Raw genomic sequence first — 20,489 nt, 5'->3', positions numbered from 1 at the left:
CAAATTTTTTTGTAGTTGTCTACCTTTGGCTTTTCTATACAATAAGACAATGTGAATATGTTTCAGGTAATCCAAATTCCATTTCTATTTCTTCCAGTTTTAATTTAGGCAGCTTAAGGGACACTTTAGCTCAGATGGCCAGAGCCTGGTGTACAAAAGGCCAAGGCTGTGGGTTCAATCCTTATGTGGGCCATTTCCTAAAGAGCTGGACCTGGTGATCCCTGAACTGAGAATTTTCTGTGTTGTGTACATTGTAGTGCTGCTGTCATTGATATATTTATAATCCACTTTCAGGAATTAGATAATCTATCAGCAATATTTATATATATATATTTATACGTTTATATATTTCTTGTATTTATATATTTCTTCTTATATTTCTATTTATATAGTTCTTAACAGCAGATAATGACAAGAAAAAATGTCATTTATAAATATAAGCTACAGCAGACCCCTTAGAAATCTGTGTCAGGAACATTTACTTGGAAACAAGTATATTTTTTTCACAGCTGCACACAATAATTTCAATGTAGGATTTTCTGATCTTGTTCAATTGACATGGTTTCAACAGCAAGTATTGACTGCAGCAGTGTATGAGGCCATCAGAAAGCAGTTGGTAATGAGCTCTGACACAGTGAAGATGGAATTTTTGCTTTAAGGTGTGAGATTAAGGTGTGTGAAATTACAAGTGCTGGGATAATGTGTGACAAATGGTGAAGGAGAAATACTTTTAGCTTAGAATCACCTGCTGGTCTTTGAAAAATACATGTTCAAACGACAGTGATATAAAAAATAGATATTTTAAAAAAAATAGAGAACTAGGAAAATACAGCTTATTCTTCAACATCAATGATATGAATAGTGGAGACCATGTTCTACTATTGTATCATCCAGGTGTGAAGGATGTATGATGCAATTTACCCTGTGGAGCTGAGTTTATTACACTTGACACCACATGCATTTTTCACATTTTTATGTACATCACATGGAAGAAGTGAGATATGTGTAGTATAGATAAGATAAATAAGTGAGATAAAAACATTACTCACTTAAAAAAACATTTGGTACAGACCTTTGCAGTTCCACAGAGATGTAACTGTGTGTATAATAGCTATGCTAAAAGGGGAAACTACTCAAAGAAATAATTTAAACACCTGTCTCTTTCTAAAGTAACAGTCCAAAAGAGGGAGGTTAGCAATCTATTAGTGCATGCAGGATTATGTGTGTGTGTGTGCAGTGATTAAGAGTGCTGACATGACACAATTGTGTGGCATTGAGAAGACGAAAATGCAATTATTAAAATTAAAAAAAAAAATCCATGGAAAATCAATTTTTAAAAGAGACATCAGTAACAAGTGAATTTGAAGAGACTACTCTAGCACAGAAAGTGGAAGAAGGGCATGAATTTAAGGATGAAGGAATTGAGTGACATGATTTGCAAGCTAGAAATCTCTGTTTCATGAAAGGAGTAAAGTCATGAAGTGGTTATTGAAGACTAGGAGTTAGAAGGGAAGCAGGGGTGGGACTGCAGAGAGAAAACTTTCAGGAGAAATTTTAGAGCATTCTGAAAGCAAGAATGAACCCAAGAAATTCCGTGTTGGTGATATATGGGAGCTTGAGTTTGAAGTGCTAAAAGAAAAATGGATATCCCAAAGCTGTTATCCTCAGACTACAAGTCCTTTTAAAGCACAAACAGGCTGCCAAGGAAGGAAGGGGTGACTTTGCTGGACATTGTGAGGTGAAGCCTGCGAGTCCTTAACAGCTTGGAGACACTCTGCCTTTCCCCTCTCCAAGATCCTGACCATGGAACACCATGCTCTGAACTCCAGGGACAGAATTATCACTTGGAAAGTGCTTCTAAGCCTCAGCTTTGGAGGTCTTTTAGAAGAGCACTGTGGAGGGTCTTAACTGCATTAACTTTACATTGTGACTCAGTAAATGAGCACAATGGCAAGGGGAAAAGAAATGAGGGGGGAAAAAAGCCAATGAAAACTGTTCCAGGAGACCACACATCAAGGATACACCTACAGGAAGTGTTTTTGTCTTAATTCTGGTGTGTAACAATGCCACCAGCAAGGGTATTTCTAACAGAGTATAAATGACATTGTGACATTGAAATTAAAATTTTTGGAGCAAGAAGAACTGACTGTGAAAGTCAATTCACCCAGCTCTTCCAAGAAGGTTAATAGAATTATTGGCACTTGTCTGAAGAGAAATAAAAGGATGTGAGGGAGCTTAGAATGGCCTGGGACGGAATCTGATATTGATTCATAGTAAAAGAATTCAGGAGTGATGTGAATTGTTTAAATATTTGGCTCTTGTTCTATCTGCTATAAAGTTATGCTAGAAATGAAGCACATGTTAAAAGAAATAAGGTGTAAGGGCACAAGTAGAAGAGAAGAACACAGCTAAATACAACACATATGTACTCATTTGTTAGGAACAGGCAGAGGGAAACCTGGAATACTGTAGAGATAGGTGATTCTCATAGATGTATTGAGGCTAGAGGGCTGGAACATAAGCCCTGGGATGAATTTATCTTGGTAAAAATATAGAATAAGACCATTCTAATTTTGTTTCTGTTCAGTTTCTTTTTCAAAGAGCTAGTGGTGATAGATGTTCAGCAGTTGTGCTGTGTAATACCATACCACAGGTATCAGATGAATATTCCCTGGCTAGAGCAGTGGGTGTGGGGATAGAAAGAGCATGTGAGAGGTTTCCAGGGAATTGTAATTATCTTTACCAAGGCTATGTGAGTAAAAGACAAGTGGTTCAGCTGGGGCCAGATTATAGATGCATGTCCCACCCTCCAAGCAGGGTGTGCTGCCTGTTTCACTGGGGGAAACTCTTCCAGAGTGTACCAAGGTCTTGAACACTCACTATGAAAGGAAACACAAGGAGATGCATCAGATGGGAGCTAGGTCATTCCTTTGAGATTCTTAACACACTTAACTGTATTTCCTCTTCCAGCAAATCTTTAAATGTTTAATGGGAAAGCACCTTGAGTCTATTAGGGCAGATTAACCAAGGTCCAGCCTCAGAGCAGGGGAATTGACAAAGAGCTTCAAGGCAGGAGTGGTGTTCCTAGGAACAGCTGGGGAAGACCCACATCTAGCCATGCCTGTCTGTATTGACATGACATTGCTCATAGTTTGATCTAAATTTTTGGGTAGAGGAGGGGCACGAGGCAAAATTACAGCTCCAAAAATATATTTGTATCCCTTTTGTTTCTGCTGTATCCTAGTAAGGGAAGATAGAGTATTCTCTGGAGCAGAAACCTCAGTAGAGGATGGTGATGTGGTAAATAGAGATTTCCTCTTATCCCCCAACACACTGGCAGTCTGTGGTAGCTGGTGCACTGGTACTCAGGACTCATATTCCCAGTGCTCCCATGGGATAGGAAGGACTCTCACAGCAGAGGAAAAGCAGCAACATCATGTATAAAACACACCCTCAAAGGCAACACAGACCTGGGCTGTGAAGCACCCATAACCATCACTGGTTAGGTCAGCAGCATGCCTCTGGGAAAATAACTCCTCTGCTAAGGAAAGAAAAAAATTCTTATCTTTTTTTAATTTGTCCTTGGTTTTGCAAGGAGTTAGTTTTTTTTCCATGACTGCTGCTTTTAAAAACATCTTCTATGTGTCAAAAAAAGAGATGACATAGTATTTTTTTTCTGTTTAAAATTTTCATGTCACTGTCTTTTTCAACCTGGTCTTTCAAAAAAGAGCTTATTGATCTATTTCTTCTCTTTTATTAAGCATTTCTTTAATCTTCCTTTTGAGGCAGTAGCTCACATGACTTAAGAAATTCATTTAAGAGAAAGCTTTTGTGGGGCAGTTTCTACCTTTCTCTCAAGTTAATCTTCATCCTGCTTTTATATCATACTAACACAAAGTGCAGGTAAGCCAAGGCACTGTGTAAAGCATCCATTTAGCAGTCAAATACTTTCTATACCTGCAGTAAAGTTTCCTTTTTTTTCCCCTAGACTTCAATGTTCAAACAGTGTGTAGCTATGATTCCATCATTTCCCTAATGGTGCTGTTGACTCCAGCACCAGAGGTCAGCTTTGAAGAAGGGAACATCATGAAGTTTTGCCCATAAGAAATTTATTTTAAAAAAACCCCTGGCCTGAACTAGCAATGATGTCTCTTGCTGTGTGAAGTCAGGCTAAATGCTAATTGGGAATACAGGAGGAAATTTGCACTCTCTATCCAAGTGAAGTGCCACGAAATTTCATTAGCTTCCTTTCCAGGTGTGTGAGCAATAAGCATGTAGATAATTTTTATATGCACTCTAAACAAGCACATGCAAACAGAATAACATCTTTGAGGAGATCATGATGAAAATCCCTGGCTTACTTAGAGTTGATAATAAAAGGTGCATTATTTATTTGGGTTTGGTCCTCAGTATTTCAGAACCACTGGACCTCTTTTTAAGAGACTGGAATTATTCAAGTAGGAGTACTAGAAAATTTAATTAGCATAATTTCTGACAAAACAGCTAAGAGTTCATTAGGCTTTTACTGGACAGATGACAATAAGTGTGTGAGAAAATAATCTTTAAATTAAAGGCGATCTTACTTTGCTCTCATTGTTGTTCTGAAGATTCCTGTTCTTTTTCAGGGGATTGCTCAGCTGGCCCTGCCATCTCTCCTGCTCTCTTCAAGGAGTCTGGGCTGCTTTTACAGGCTCATGAGGCAGTGACAGCACAGGCACTGCACAGCACCACAGCCTGCTGACCACGTCGTGCCTGGTGAGAGGGACATTCAGGCAGGTTTCCTGTGGCATCCTGTGCACCTCATTTATTCCAAAATGATCCCAATTTTGCCTCAAAGAAAATGTCTCTTTGCTGTGTGGAGAGGTCCCTAAGTTGGCTACGTGCTCAAAATTTGCACAGCTATTCCTCTCAAATGCACCAGATGTCAAAGTGATGTGAACATCCCCAGCAACACAAAGATGAGCTGGATAACTGGGGTTTTATGACAGAATGGTAAATTTGTTAGCTGTCATACAGTGTTAATGGTAATAATGGGTATAATTTGACTTCCCAAATGACATTTTTTCAAATGAATGGGTGAAGTTCATGTTTCTTTTAATTTCTTGCTGAGATACATGTGACCTCTAAAGGACATGGTGCATAATTTATGTGAATAAAGAAATAATTACTTCGAAAGAGTCAGTGAAAATATAGGATTTTTTAAAATTATTATTATAAAGGTCTGTTTTCCTTTTTTATGTATAGGATAATCTTAAATCAATATAAATCTAGGCTTCATGGCTAATAATTACACACCTTCCCACAGACATCAATGGAGTCAGAAAGACTGTACAAGCTAAAGAGGCAAATTCCTATTTCTGTACTTTCCTTATCAGATATCTTTATTTTCTCCAGTATGTTCTGGAGAATAGAATAGAATAGAATAGAATAGAATAGAATAGAATAGAATAGAATAGAATAGAATAGAATAGAATAGAATAGAATAGAATAGAATAGAATAGAATAGAATAGAATAGAATAGAATAGAATAGAATAGAATAGAATAGAATAGAAGTCTTAGACAGCTAGGCAGGCCATTCTACAGGTCCATGTTTATGTAGATGCTCCTTGCTTTATAGTGCTTGTTCATTCCCAAGCAGCAGTAATGACTTAGGACTCCTACAGACAGCAAATTCCTTGGCTGTCATGCATGGTTTACCACTGGCAATAATGAGAAAATACCACTTGCTTTAATTAAACAACAATAAATTAGAAGCAATGATTTACTGAGGATAATTGTTCTTTACTTATTAAAAAATGTAGCTTGATGTGTGTTGTTCTTTTCATGCAACATCAACTTCTTTTTAAGTAGTCAGCCTTGCACTTGCACGGTTCGTGTTCATGGAGTGCTTGCAGTAAGGCTGGAAACAAATGGTGATTAAAAACAGTGTCCTTTATGTTTTTGAAGGAGCTAATGGCCCCCTTTGGAGTTGCTAATTGGCAAGTTCTGCAACTCCAGGCTTTTGAGGTATGGTTGCCATGGAAAAATTGCTTTGAAGTTGGCAGTTGTGAATATTTGACCACGGTTTTTTCTAGTTTGGAGACTGGATGAAAAGCACTGTCATCTCTCCCACAGGGCAAAAGATAGTAGAGAAACTGTGCAAAATGATTACCCACCAGAGTGGGCAGAGCACTGGCAGATGATGACAAACAAGGTTTTCCCAATGGAATTCATTTCTGTGTCCACTGTGTTGTTTTTTGGAGCTTTTTCTGTTTTGGTTTGTTTTGGGCAGTTTTTTTTGGTCAGCCCTTGATCTGATTAGAAGATTAGTGGTTGAACAAAAGTTAGTGACTTCTGTTTAACCTGAGCATTTGTGATGGAAATGCAGTGTCCAGCACTGGGAGATAAATTGAAGTTCCTGAAGTACAATAAATAACTGCAAATAAAACAACCAACCTACTGAAAAGCTATTTGTAGAATTCACATCTCCTGTATAGAAAAGATGCAGAGCAACTTAGTTCAGTATGACTGAGAGGTTCTTTTGTAAAGGCTTGTGTTATACCTTAACACCAAGGGAAAAAACACATGGCTTACCCTCTCAAACTATCCTGAGTCACAGTTTGTGCTGTTCCCAGTGACATGTTAGCAAGCTTCAAGCCCTCTTGTCCTATTATATATTTTTTTTTAATCAGTTTGCAAATTTGCCCAAGATTTAAACTGGGTGTCCTTGACCTTACCTATAGATGCACTGAATGCAATGAAGACAAAGAAACAAATGTTACACATGGAAAAAAACATCCTATTATTGTTTTTCTCACTACTACTCCCATAAAACAATTAAATAGATGCTTTTATCACTGGACACAGGCCAATTGTCCTCAACTATCTTTGCTTTAATGCCTCAGCTATATACTTCAGTTTCCTTTGAAAAATATTATCCATTATGTTAACTTGTGTGTTCATATGGGCATTAATCTAAAAAACAAACCTATCCTGTCTTTTGATTTACATCTAATTTTTAGAAGCTCTTTCAAGAAGAATTGAGTTTATTTTCTGAAGAGATATTTATCTACATATCATTAAAAGGTCTTTTCATGGCACACTCACAGTGATTATGATTCTTATATAAAAGATGAATTTTGAAGAAATATTTTCCTTATAGTAGTCTCTAAAATACTAAAAACATAATAAATGTAAAAAATAAATGTGGTTGCACCACATAAATATGATGTGATGAAGCAGAAAAAGAAAGGTTTATCTTTTTCCAATTATTTTATCTGACCTGAGTCAAGTCAGATTTTCATGACACCTTTTGAAAAATGATAGTTTTTAAAGCTTAAAATTTGCAGGCAGAAGTAATAAAACTCTGTTCATAAACAGTGAACATTTATGTAGAATTTGAGAGGTGTCTACTCTTTTTTTGTTTGATATATAAGGTTTCTTTTTGGGATGAAAATCAAAGTCTTTTTTATATCAAAAGAAAGTATTCAAATCATGAAAGCTGGGCATGGATTTTAAGCATATACATTTTGATTCCTAAAGAAATCAGTTTGAATCTATTTGACAGATTTCATTTTCTTAATTGCTCACAGTGAGCTATGGTTTAAGATATTGCAATCCACTTTATTTATTTTTTTTAAGTGTATAAATCTCCCCCCAAAGTGCTGCTTTGTGTATTAAATAATATTGGTTTTTTTCTTTTCTTCTAAGTCACAAGAATAACCTTTAGGTGACTGTGGCTGTTCAATAACAGCAATTAAGATCAAGCCTTTCCTGAGCCCCAGTTCTGTTCTTCTAGCTGTGTGATTACATTTCTTTTACAGGTTTAGAACTGTTAACATTTATATTCTGTTACAGGAGAGATTTATCTAGAGTACCTACAATTCAAATGACTTCTATAAAGAAGAGCAAGTCAATGTGTTGGGGTTCTTTTAAGGTACTGTTGTAAAATGATCCAAATTTGAAACTGACATGGTCAGAAATGTCAGATGTATGTGTGACAGCTTGGAGCAATGAAAAAGAGCAGCTTGGAAAGTAATATAGAAGAGATGAAAATTAATGTGAGGTGATTTACTTTACATTTTACATAGGAAAGAATGAGATGGATGGAACTGGAGACAGAACCTTGAGCTACTGAGGTCAAAATGAAATTTCTTTGCAGAGCAGCAATGGTGACCAGAAAGAGAAAGATCACAACCCTTTGTACTTAGAAGCTCAGAATTCTCTTGAACTTGCTTCACATTTCATTCTTTAGTATAGGAAATGCCAAAAAAATATGGTTTTCCAGAGTAAGTGTGAAATGCTACTAATTTTTCTATTTAAGAAAGGGCAAAAGATTGCTGATGTTGATAATAAAAGTAATATGAGCCAGAGAAAAGACATGTTGCACAACAGGAAGCAGAGTCAGAAGAACTCACTCAATATTTCAATCTGACTGTAAAAATGCTAGATTTAAGCTATAAATAAAGATGTCATTCCACTTTACATCTTCTTCAGTTGTGAAGCCTGCTCAGTATGTCTTTTCTCTATCACATAGAGGGCCATTTCTTCAAATTCCTCACTTATGCCAATCTAAATATTTGTAATCTGTTTTAAAGAACTCCTTTTTTTCATCTTCTGACCAGATTTAAAGGACAGAATATCTCTTGCAGCAGCATGACTGGTGAAGTGATAAAGTGCAATGGTGCTGTAGGTATTGAACAGACAGGATTCCCAATGTACTTTTGCTAAATGCATTAGCTAGGATCTGGTGCTACAAGTCAAAGACCAAAATGGATCAGAAAATTGGGCTTTTCCCTTCCTTGTCTCCTCTGAGGATATGCATGTAACTCTGACAGGTTTTCTTACTAAAACAGGGCCCCATACAAAAGGTTTTATTTAAAACTCATTTGGCCTCTCCACTACCATGTGAGGACAGAGCAATCCCCTTGCAGGAGCCTTGGATTCATGCCCAGAGAGTTTTAACCTTCCTCCATTCATATTGGCAAAACATGAGCTGGGCACCAAACTGTTTAGAGAAGGACGACTCCCATCTCACTGAACCAAAAAGTAAATACATCAAGAAGATCAAGATTCATTAAGTGATTGTTTCCAGCATAATGTGCAAGGCTAATTCTGGAAGATGTGGGCTCAGCTTACAGGCTCATCTCCAAGGGATGTTTAATCATTATGAATGATTAAAAACATGCAGAAATGTTGCACAATCAAAACCTGCCCATTTCCATGAAATGTCATCAGCGCTAGACTACAGAACCATGCACATGTTTGCACTCTCATTCCAGAGTAAAAGAATCTTGAATTCATTGCCTTTAAGGAAAAAACCGACGTGCAGCATGGGGAATTCCCCCCATACACTCCTTTCACAGACACATGAGCACTACCAAAGTGGCCAGTACCCTGGTAATAAGGTCAGCTTCTGCAGTGGTGAACATTCAAAGCTATTGAGCAAACTGGGGGATTGCAGCTAGGATCCTTGTGTTCTGTACTGTTGTTCTAACCACTGGGACACAACAGTAAGGAAAAAAATAGAAAAAATATCATCCTTTCTCTGTCTTTAAAAAATGCTTATAATCCATATAGAGATGCAAAGGACATGCAGGACAAACAGGCAGAGACTACAAACTGTGAATGGAAGGTAAACCTACTCACCATCCTGATGTAGAACTCTTTGTACTTAATTCCTGTTATGAGGAACATGGTCCAAATCCAATTCTTCTAGATCCCTTTCCAAGACACATTAACTCCACAGGTCTAGAAACCATAAGGAAACTAGATGTTTTAAACTTGGTGTTTTTGCCTTCCCTAGTTTTGTTTCCTAAATACCTTTCTTAATGTAGTACATTCATAAAATTTTTACTTCTGCTTTTCACTGAGTTTTTTTATGTCTACATTTTCTTTCGTGTGATAAATCACAGATTGAACTTCCAGAGTTTTTTTTCTCCAAGTATATTTGGACAAAGCTATAACTGGTTATTTTTATGGCCATTTAAACTCTCATTTATACTTTAAGTGGTATTAAAAATATCAGCATTTCTATATGCTCATTTTATTTCAGTGAACATGGAGGATTTGTATATAGATATACTTGGCTCTGTACCTGCAATGCATTTTGCACAGCTCTTTTTTCTCTTTCTAAATATACCAACAACACAGTTCCACTAAATTCATTAAGGAAGGATAGGCAACGTTATTCAAGTGAATGCCACATGAGTGCTTTTAAAATGCAATGTTTACTGTTTCTTCCAACAGTTAATAACAGGCTGATGAGAATTTAGCATGCAGGAGAGGGGAGACCTGCAAGACATCATAAGCTCTATTGATTTTTCTTAAGTGCTAAAGCTTTTAAAGGGATTCCTACACTGGCTGTGTGGAACAGGACTCTGTGCTTTGTCAATTTAGCTGGGCAGCTGAAGAAAGATATAGACTGGAAAATCAAAGAAAGAGAGAGACCTCTGGGGTTAATAAAAGTGAAGCTAGGTTCCTCCCAAATTGCTTTGTAGACAATTGGGAAGGCATCACAACCATCCAGCATCACTCTGGTGGAGCATCTTATGCAGGAGCTGTTGTCAGTCCCACTCTTAAAAGGTTGCAGAGAGAGACCCAGATTAAGTTATACTCAAAACTCCTCAGAAACTGGGGATACAACCAGTCACATTCATAACCTCAGATCAATATCAACCATATGCATGACAAAAATCTCTCTCATAGAGCCAAATTCACAAATAATGTCACAATGCTAAATGATCTGTTTCAACCTCCCATTACACTTTTGTTCTTTTTCTGACAGATTGCAGCACGTGGCACTCAGTTTACCATGAAGTGTATACTTTCCCAAGGCCAATTGCTGAGCAAGAGATCCATCAAGGCTCCTGAAATGCATTTTCAAAGAGGTTAAAGTGATCTGGTGATGTGCTGAATTTGAACTGCTTTTCTATTTAGAAAGCCAAAGTCCAGAAGGCAGCAATTTAAAATGAGGTTAGGAAATTATTTACAATATATTTGTTCTTTCTATATGGTCAAAGGCATGTTTTGAGGCTTTTTGTGAATGTTTTGACAATGTGAAATGAAGTATCAATAAATTAAGCTGAGCTAGTTCAAAACACTTACTGAACCTTTTAACTTTAAGTACAGATCAGATATCAAAGCTGAAAATCAGAGTATTTGTTATAAACAATTTACAGGGAGGTTAGAGATGCAGCAGTAGGCCAGAAATGTGGTACTTATGCAGTCTACAAACAAATTCTTCACGAGCTGAAAACAAGCCCAGATTTTTGCCTCAGGCATACTTTAATCTGTACAAGGAAAAGAATTTCTGCTTTGCTTTTTGCATAGAATTACAGCACTATGCAAAGAGATACTGGCTGTGTATAATAAATGCACCTATCCTAACCTCTGAGGGTTTAGGGAAGATTTGCATGTAAAGTGAAATTTGTTTTTTTCAATAAACCAGTAAACATCAGGAGCTCTCACAGTGTCTCTGCTTTTGGTTCATTTTGATTTTGAAAGATTGAAACTGAAATTTTTCCAGCAGTAAAGTTTTTCATTAAAGCTAAACAAGGAAAGCAATGCAGGGGCTGAAAAGAGTTTGCCACCTGGATTTTTCTTTTTTCCTTAGCAGCTGTAGCTGTCAGAGCTATTCCTGAGGTCTTCAGACTATAGTAAGGTTTTATAAACTTTAATGGAGAATGGACTAATTCTCCTAGGCTGAGAGAGAGCCTTTTACCTTAATTTTGGTACATAAATCATGTAACAGTGAGGGGCCAGGAAACCCAAAAAGATCAAGGCACCATGGAACGAGTAACTTGGAATCATGGAGCTACAGAGAGTGAATACAGCAAAATAATAATTATTATCATTAATTGTAATATTATTATTATTATTATTATTATTATCATTATCATTATTATTAAAATAATAAGACAAGAACAGCCTGTACCAGGTAATGAAGGTAACTTGGGATCATGGAGCTACAGAGAGTGAATACAGCAAAATAATACTTATTATCATTAATTGTAATATTATTATTATTATTATTATTATTATCATCATCATTATCATCATTATTAAAATAATAAGACAGGAACAGCCTGTACCAGGTAATGAAGGTAAAGGAGGAGGTAGAAGAAAAGTTCATATCCTCAGGTAAATACCTTGACATGTGAAACTCCTGCTGCTTTTTTGAGAAAACTGTTTAAATCTTTCTGAGTTAAAGTACTAAAAAAATAAAATTAAAAGGCATCTCTACTTCTCAGACAGATCTGTTAATAATAAGTGTGAAATTAGCATTATAGCAGCTTTCCAGGACCTAAGGAAAGGTGGAGAGGGACTTTTTTTCAAGGGCATGTAGGGACTGGACAAGTGGGAATGTGGCCTTAAGCTGAAGGAGGGTAGGTTTAGATTGGATATTAGGAGGAAATTTTTTGCTGTGATGATAGTGAGGCACTGGAACAGGTTGCCCAGGGAGGTTGTGGCTGCCCCATCCCTGGAATTGTTTGAGGCCAGTTGGATTGGGCTCTGGGCAACCTGATCTAGTGGAAAGTGTCCCTGCCCATGGTAGGGGCATGGAGTGAGATGATCTTTATTTAAGGTCCCTTGCAAACGAAACTACTCTATGATTCTGATATGAAAAATTTAATTTAATTTGGTCTAGCTCTTTTTGCTTTTGTCAAAAGCTTTGCCAGCAAAATGAATCCCCCATTGCTGACATCCCCTGAATGATGGTAGGTGGTCTACACATATACTTGCACATTTCCACTCTTGGATGGTTCCAATTATCTCAGCTGTACTTAAGCTTTTTGACACACCTACCTTATTTTTCATGGGGAAAAATAATTCAAAAATTATTATTAAGGGAACTCCAATAGAAAGGACTAATCAAAATGTAACATATTGAAAAGGTCAGATATTTCCCTTTAATAAATTCAGAGTCAGAGCTCTCTTTGTTCTTCAGTTTCTTCAATGCCACAATTAATTCAATTAAAGTAACTTTAAAGCTAAGAAGTGTTGTCATAGATCATAACCTTTAGAAATGTCTGCATTCTTTCTTACACATTTACCTTAGTTAGCATATTTTAATGATATCTCAAGGAAGAATTGTGTTAAATGCTCCTGGCTTCTGAAAAAAAAGGAAAATTAATAAATAAGGAAGCTGTCAAAAGCATACAGAAAGATTTAGAGGTATTATAGCTAAAGATCAATACCCATTCACACAATGAACTGGACACAGAAATATAGAGCAATAGGAAAAAATAGAGTACTGGGAAAAAATTAATTACAGTAAAATGTTTAATGTATCTCCCATTGGCATCCCTGCACTTTCTCTCAAGAAAGGATGATGGCTGTAGGGTGGGTTAAAGGAGATAACAGGGTGAAAAGACAGGTGGAGGAAGCTTGTACCTGAGAATTTGGGTAACTGCCTTATGTGAGGAGCTGACCAGCTTCCTAAAGGTTGGTCTGTATGATCTTTTAAAACTGAATTAAAAAGCTGAGTAGAATAAAGTCGGGTCATTCTATCATTTCAAACATGAGTGGCATAAGAATGTTGCATGACAATTAGCACCAAAAGAGTGGTGGAACACTCCGTGTCTGCCCTGGTGCTTTTACCCTTACGGAGCCACCTCAGGAAATGGGAATGCTGCTGCTATCTACTCTGCAGGAACTGCTTCCAAAAGATCAAACTGGCTTCAAATGGTTTAAACCAGATCAAACTGGTCCCAGTCTGTTCCAACAGGTTTGAGTGTGTTTAATACAGATCAAAGCAAGTAAAGCCAGTTCAAACCATTTGAAACTGGTTCCAACCCGATCAAAACAGTTTAAAATGGACTAAACTCATTCCAACTGGATAAATGAGTTTCCACCAGTCTAAATCAAATCCAACCTGTTTCAACTGGAGCAAGCCAATTCAGTCAGGTTCCAGCCAGTCCTAGCTGGCTTAAACTGGATTAGACTGGTTCCAACTGGTTCTTGCCAGTTCAATCTGGATCAAAACAGATAAAACCAGTTCAAACTGGTTTAAATAACTTGAAAATGGTTCAAATTGGACTAATCTTGTTCCAACCAGATCAAAATAGTTACAAACAGTTTAAACCAGACAAAAACCAGTTCAAACTGGATCCAAGCAGTCATAAACAATTTAAACTGGACTACTGGTTAGAACCGCTTCAAACCAGTTCTAGCTGCTTTAAACCAGATCAACTCAGTTCTAACCAATTTAAATCAGACTAGACTGGTTTAGTCAGTTGAAGCAGGTTCCAGCTGCTTCATACCAATTTTGACAGGATCAAACCAGACAAAACTAGCTCTAAGCAGTTCCATCACCTCAAGCCATGTTAAACTTGACTAAACTGGTTCCAATCACACAACTTGGTGACCTCCAAAACTGGGAAGGAAAACAAACCCAAACCAGCCAGAAAAGCCAATCCCTGCTACCTCCTGCCATAAAGAGAATGAACTACTGCCATCAATCCAAGGCTGTTGCCCATGAAGGCGTTTTCAGCCAGCAAACACAGTCTCTGCTTTCCTCAGCTCCCTTGAAAGACCAGAACAACTGGCAACAGATGTGACATTTTCCAGCCTTTTATAATCCCTTTGATCCCTCAGAGGGGATGGTAATTTTCAAACTGAGAAACACTGCTCAAAAAAAAATTTTTTTCAGATTATTTTCAAGAGGAACTTGATGATGGCAGTCAAATATTTTATAAATCAGGGCTCATCTGCCTCTTTTTTGACCCCACACATTACTGACTTGTTCTAAACAAGAAGGTAAAAGGTAGAAAATGCTTTCTTCTCATATGTGCCCCCCCAATTAAATGTTACTCAAGGAGGTTTTGTTCTGCAGGTTAGGAAATGCAAGTTTAAAACAACGAGGATTTTTATGTTCCTTGCATCACCCTGGGACAGTCTTCCCTGCTGTGTTGAAAGGTATGGAATTTAAAAACAAAAAACACCTCAAAAAAGAGTCATTCCTTTCACAAAAGTACTGATTCATTTCTTAGGCAAGAATTATACCCACCTGTATTTAGATAGCTTTTCCCTTCCCTCCTCTGTGTCAAAGCCTATAATATCCATGCATACCAAAACAAAACAGCAAAAGAAAATATGGATTATTTGTATTTACAGTCTATATTGTTTAGAAGCAAAAGTATTTTTCTGAGCACCCTTTTTTGGTGTAATTACTAATGAAATTTGCAATTTTCACAAATATACTACTGTTTGTTCAAACATGCATCTCTGGAAGGCATTAGTTCAAAGATACTGTATTGATTTAAATTGAAATGAACTACCTTTCAGGGAAAATGCATTAACTTCAGTGGAGAGACATGGCAGTGAATATAAATGAAAATAAAAATTATTTCACTAGACCATTTTGGCATCAGTTCACAGGATTTTTTTTGTCTATTTTTTTTCCTTTTGTAAAATAAATTGAATTCAAACCAACACTAGCTTATGACATTGTATATGTATGAATTTCAACAAGGATGAAAAAAATTGGAGAAATAGAAGAGGTATGAAATATGAATCAGATGGCCTTAAGGTCCTTCCTTTCCCCAAGGATTTTACCTACCTATCCTTATTTATTGTCTGATTTAATAGACACTTGAGGAATTTTATTTTATTATTTTGGGGAAGGGAAGAGTAAATCAATTTAACCACTTAATGGGATTTCTCCTTTAAATAGTCCTGTGAGCTGACTGATTAATGTATTTTATTTTGTGTATCTTCCAGAGCAATGAAGTCATGTGATTTTGTGTCCCAAATAGCTTCTCATACATAATATTTTTATGAGAGTCCCCACTCTCATATATACACTCCAAGTCAGAATTTTTCTCTACTTACTAAAATTAAATTTACATCTTAATCTTGCAAATAAGGTTTGGTGTGCCAGAGCTAACTATTTGCTTTCTGAGGATCACAAAAGAAGATGAACCACAAAAAAAAAAAAAAAAAAAAAAAAAAAAAAGTATAAAGGTGTGCATATACATATATAGATATATAGTTCCTTCAGGTAAATCTATTTCACTCACATATATGAAGTCATTATATTATGTGGGAAAATGTGGACTAGTCAAGTAAGATGTCAATGTTAAAAGCTTTCATCAAACTGAAGGAAGGACAAGACATCTTTTCTACAACTCAGGTCAGTATTATGCAGCCACAGCCTTAAACTGCACTTGTATTAAATAGTGACTTTAACTGGAATTTCTGTATCAGTATATTTAAATTCAAACAAACTCCATTCACTATTTTCAGCTACCATTTTCACAATGATGTGATGAGCTGGAATTCTGTAGTTACTCTTTGGTAAACAGTAATCTTTTATTGATTTCATATTGAGTCTTTATTCCCCAGCTAATCTTTCTTGGAGGCCATCCAAACAAGTGGACTCAAGCCTTGAAGCAGGGAACAAGCTCTGATGTAACATGGAAAAAGGATTGTGAGTGATCGCATTAATTTTGAGAGGCTGAGAACAGCAAACAGAAGAATTGTAGGAAGGGAGATGAAGAAACCATCCCATTAGGAAAGCTGGTGAAGAAAATGCACCTGCTGGAGACTCTTAAAATGGATGTCTTCATACTCATTACTTATGAACCTGTCATGGCATGGAAAGGTTGAAAATGGAAATTCTGACAAAAGAGAATTTTAAAGAAACCAACCTACTGTGGAACAAACTGAACTTCATTGTTACCTTTATGAGTCTTTGTTCATTAAAGAGAAGATGCAATTAAAGCAGTAGATATTAACTTGTTAACTCAATCACAAATATCTTATCAGAAGATCATTCTGAGTCACTCTATTTTCCTAATGACTGCACAGCCTCTGATTGAGTCACCCAGAAATGTTTCAGCACAAGGTAAAAGAGAACAGTTTGGATGGTTTGGTATTGAGCACAGCTTTGCATCTCAGCATCAACCTCTTGCCTTTGAACTCTATCTCAAGCATGAAATATGGTTTGATTTTCATCAGTGGCATTTAATGAGACACACCCTGATGACACAACTAAAATTAAGATTTTAATCCATCATGTAGAACTAAGTGGAAGTTCACTCATATTTCAAGGAGGTAAAACTACTTAAAGGTAGCTCCCTGTATTGGTTTCATCTCCAGTGTCTGGAGCATATATCCACATATTTGCAGGGACTGTATAGCCAGCCACTTGATGTCACCATAACCCCACAGAAATATTGCTCTTCATGCACTAACAGGGTGCAAATAAGTGTTTGAAATAGAAATGTGCTTGGAATTAATGTTTCTGTCACTAGACATATGATGTAGATAGATGATGTGCATCATCACATTTATTCTCCTCTGCACAAAGAGAAAGGGTAGCTAAAGAAAATCTTTTTGTGTTTGCACTACAGATTACTTTTAATTAGGAAATTTGTCTGACAGGGATTAGATTTCTTTTTTTTTTTTTTTTTTAAGAATGAAAAATATTGGTGAGGAAAGAATACTGGCAAAATCAGTAACGTTGTAATAAACTGAAAAAGTTAAGAGTCCTTGGGTCAGAAATATTTGTTGTTGCTGAGTACAGTTTTTCTTTCTTATCATCAGGGACTGAAAAAATATATTTTGGAATTTTCTGGAAATCCTTTTTATATGCAAAAAAACTACACATTTTTGAGTTCAATGTAATTATTCAGTTCATCAAAAGGGTTAATGGCTATTAATATTGCAACAAAGGCCAGAATCATACCTTATTTAAAATTGAATTTGTTAAAATGTGAATTTTCATGGGTTTTATTCAATTTACAAAGCAAAAGTACAACTGATGCACCCAAGATAACCCATCTTTAGGTCTTTTATAAATGAAAAGTTAAAGGCAGCCTTTTCCCCTTAAATTTTAATAAATTAAGGATAAGCAGTGGATGTGATTGCTGATAGCTTAAAATAAAGTAATTTTGGGCCATATCAGTTTCTGCTCAGCTGGTAGCTTGCTTTTCTCTCCAATATTTATATTAGATATCCACTAACAATATATTTTAGCAACAAAAGCAGAGAAAGAGGAAAATTCTCAGAGATTTTTCTGAGAATTAACAACCTCCTGGGAGCCAATGATCAACAAGCCTGGAAAGGGTTATTAAGCTCCAAAGAAATGTCCAGTGCTGAAGTTGTTATTGATATGAACTGAAAGTGTGTGTATTTATCTGCAAAAAGAATGGGGCAGCCAGAATATTTGGAATTTATATTTTTACATGTGAAAGTATCTTCAGCAAACCCAGTAAATGATGCTATTATAATAACATGAATGTCCTTGGTAACTGTTCATCATATTCTAGAAATTTCAGTCCTTGGTATATCATGATAAAATGTATTTGATTTTGTGGTTCTTGGGAGAATGTACTAACATGACACTCAGAAAAGACTGATAAACTTTTCTGAGGGAAGAGAATAAACAAGCAAAACTAAATGGATTAAAAGTCTGACTGATAAACTGGGGACACAAAGGCAGATGAAAAAAGAATAAATTATAGGCAGCAAAAAAGTTGGAGAACAAGAAAAAATTAAACCTGTTTTCACATTTTGATAGTTTTCTCTATAGATTTGTGTGCAAAAACAGAACTAGTCTAACATAAGATGTGGAATTGCCTAATGGATGTATTTCAGATGAAGTTTATTTTTGGATGAATGACTTTAATCCAACATTATCCATGTGGATAAATTTAATATGTTATTTATTTATTTATTTTCTCCCAGGAGTAGTGTTCTGTCATGGACAAACAGAAATTCAGCAATTTCTAGAAAAAATTGGAAACTACATTAGACTTCATGGATCATTGACTTGAAGAGGCTAAACAGAGTAACAATATGTTTTGTAAAGAACAGAGCACTTTGATACATATGGTTTTCATTCTTTTTCTGATTTATGTCTCTTCTGCCAGCATCTGTGGGGCTTTCTAGGCATTCAACTGCAACCATCTTCTCTCTGTATTGGATAACTCTCTTTTTTAAAAAAAAAAATTCAAATAGTACCCAAACTGGTATACTAAACAGAAGTTATGTCTTGAATAAAGGATTTAATTTGAATTGTTGATAACATTAAATTTCTTGACAAAGATGAGAGGATAATCTGGTGGAGAATAGGGTGCTAACATGTTTTTATTAATGAAATCTTCCTTGGTAACTATGGGGTACTGCTTCACCTGTCCAGAACAGATTTAATTTCTTTGAGTCTGGTATTTGCCTTAGGGCAATATACTTTCAAGTATTGCTGAACTTTAAAACTTAGGAGCTTGGGTCTTCTCTAGTGTTGAAGTGTATCAGATATTGGAAGCCAAGTCAAGCCATCCAATATGAGAGAAAAGCCTGACCTTAGATTTTTCTTTCAGCTCTGAGACTAGATGGAGCTGCAACAAAAGCTATTTAAAAACAAAACAAGTAAACCCAAAACCAAACACAAAATAGAAACTAATAAACCCCAACCAAACCAAAAAAACCCCAAACCATCCAAAACCCCCCAAATCCTGGCAAAATATTATGTTTGCTATTCTGAGGGCCAAGTTCTTAACATAAAGCTTCAAAAGGATGCAATAAAAAAGAAGTTATACAAATGGAAAATATATTCCTCTATATATTAGAAATATCATGGGCATTGGAAGTGACTGGTTTTTAATGCATTCTATGCAGTACTGTAGCAAAACATATGATATCAGGAGTAACATATTTTACAATCATTTTTTTTTCATTCAGCCTCACACAGGGTTATGACCAGCAGTACACATACATATGGCTATAAAAATGTCCTGTAAATAAATTGTAGTTTTAATTTCTATTCATGGTAAGAGCAGCATATATTTTAACTAATATATAAAATATCAAGCCTTGGAGACACTATAAAGGACGTTAGAAAAAGATAAGCTGTTCAAAATCCTGGTGTTTTTTATGGTTAATCATAAACCATGAATAAGTGCATTCATGTATATTTCACATTGCTTATTGCTGCCTCACTACTGTTATCAGTTAAAGTTTCATATCAGCAAAACCATAAACATAATTCAAAAATAATAATCAGGAATTTATTGCCACTAATAAAAAAAAAGCGCAAAACAGAAAATGCAATTTTCTATGATGTCTCACAGTGCTTATAATTAATTTCAGATAGAAATTGAAATTAAATTACACATTATAGTCAGCAGAAGCTTTTTGGGGAACCCATCAATAGGTCATTTTTCTGAAGGGTATGTTTACAATTGCACATTGATGAAATACATGCATTAGAATGCAAATGCAAGGAAGAGAGTCTGGGAAAACGTGCAAGAGCCACGTTCCCCTCATGGTAGGAATATTCTGACTTTTGTGCATATTCTTAACATTGCTGGCATCTCCTTCCTGAAAACCTCACTCCAGGTGCACCAAAGCTCTTGGCAAGATTATAATTACCATCCATGATTTTCAAGAAGGCTCTGAAATAACAGAATTCTTGTATCAGCAGGTGTGAACGACTCTTCCCATCCTATTTGCTCTAATTTTACAGAATAGTTAATAACTTGAGGCATAATCAAATATAATTTTT

This window comes from Oenanthe melanoleuca, chromosome 1 (assembly GCF_029582105.1).
Source record: "Oenanthe melanoleuca isolate GR-GAL-2019-014 chromosome 1, OMel1.0, whole genome shotgun sequence".
NCBI classification, from domain to species: domain Eukaryota; kingdom Metazoa; phylum Chordata; class Aves; order Passeriformes; family Muscicapidae; genus Oenanthe; species Oenanthe melanoleuca.
This window is presented reverse-complemented; position numbering follows the sequence as displayed.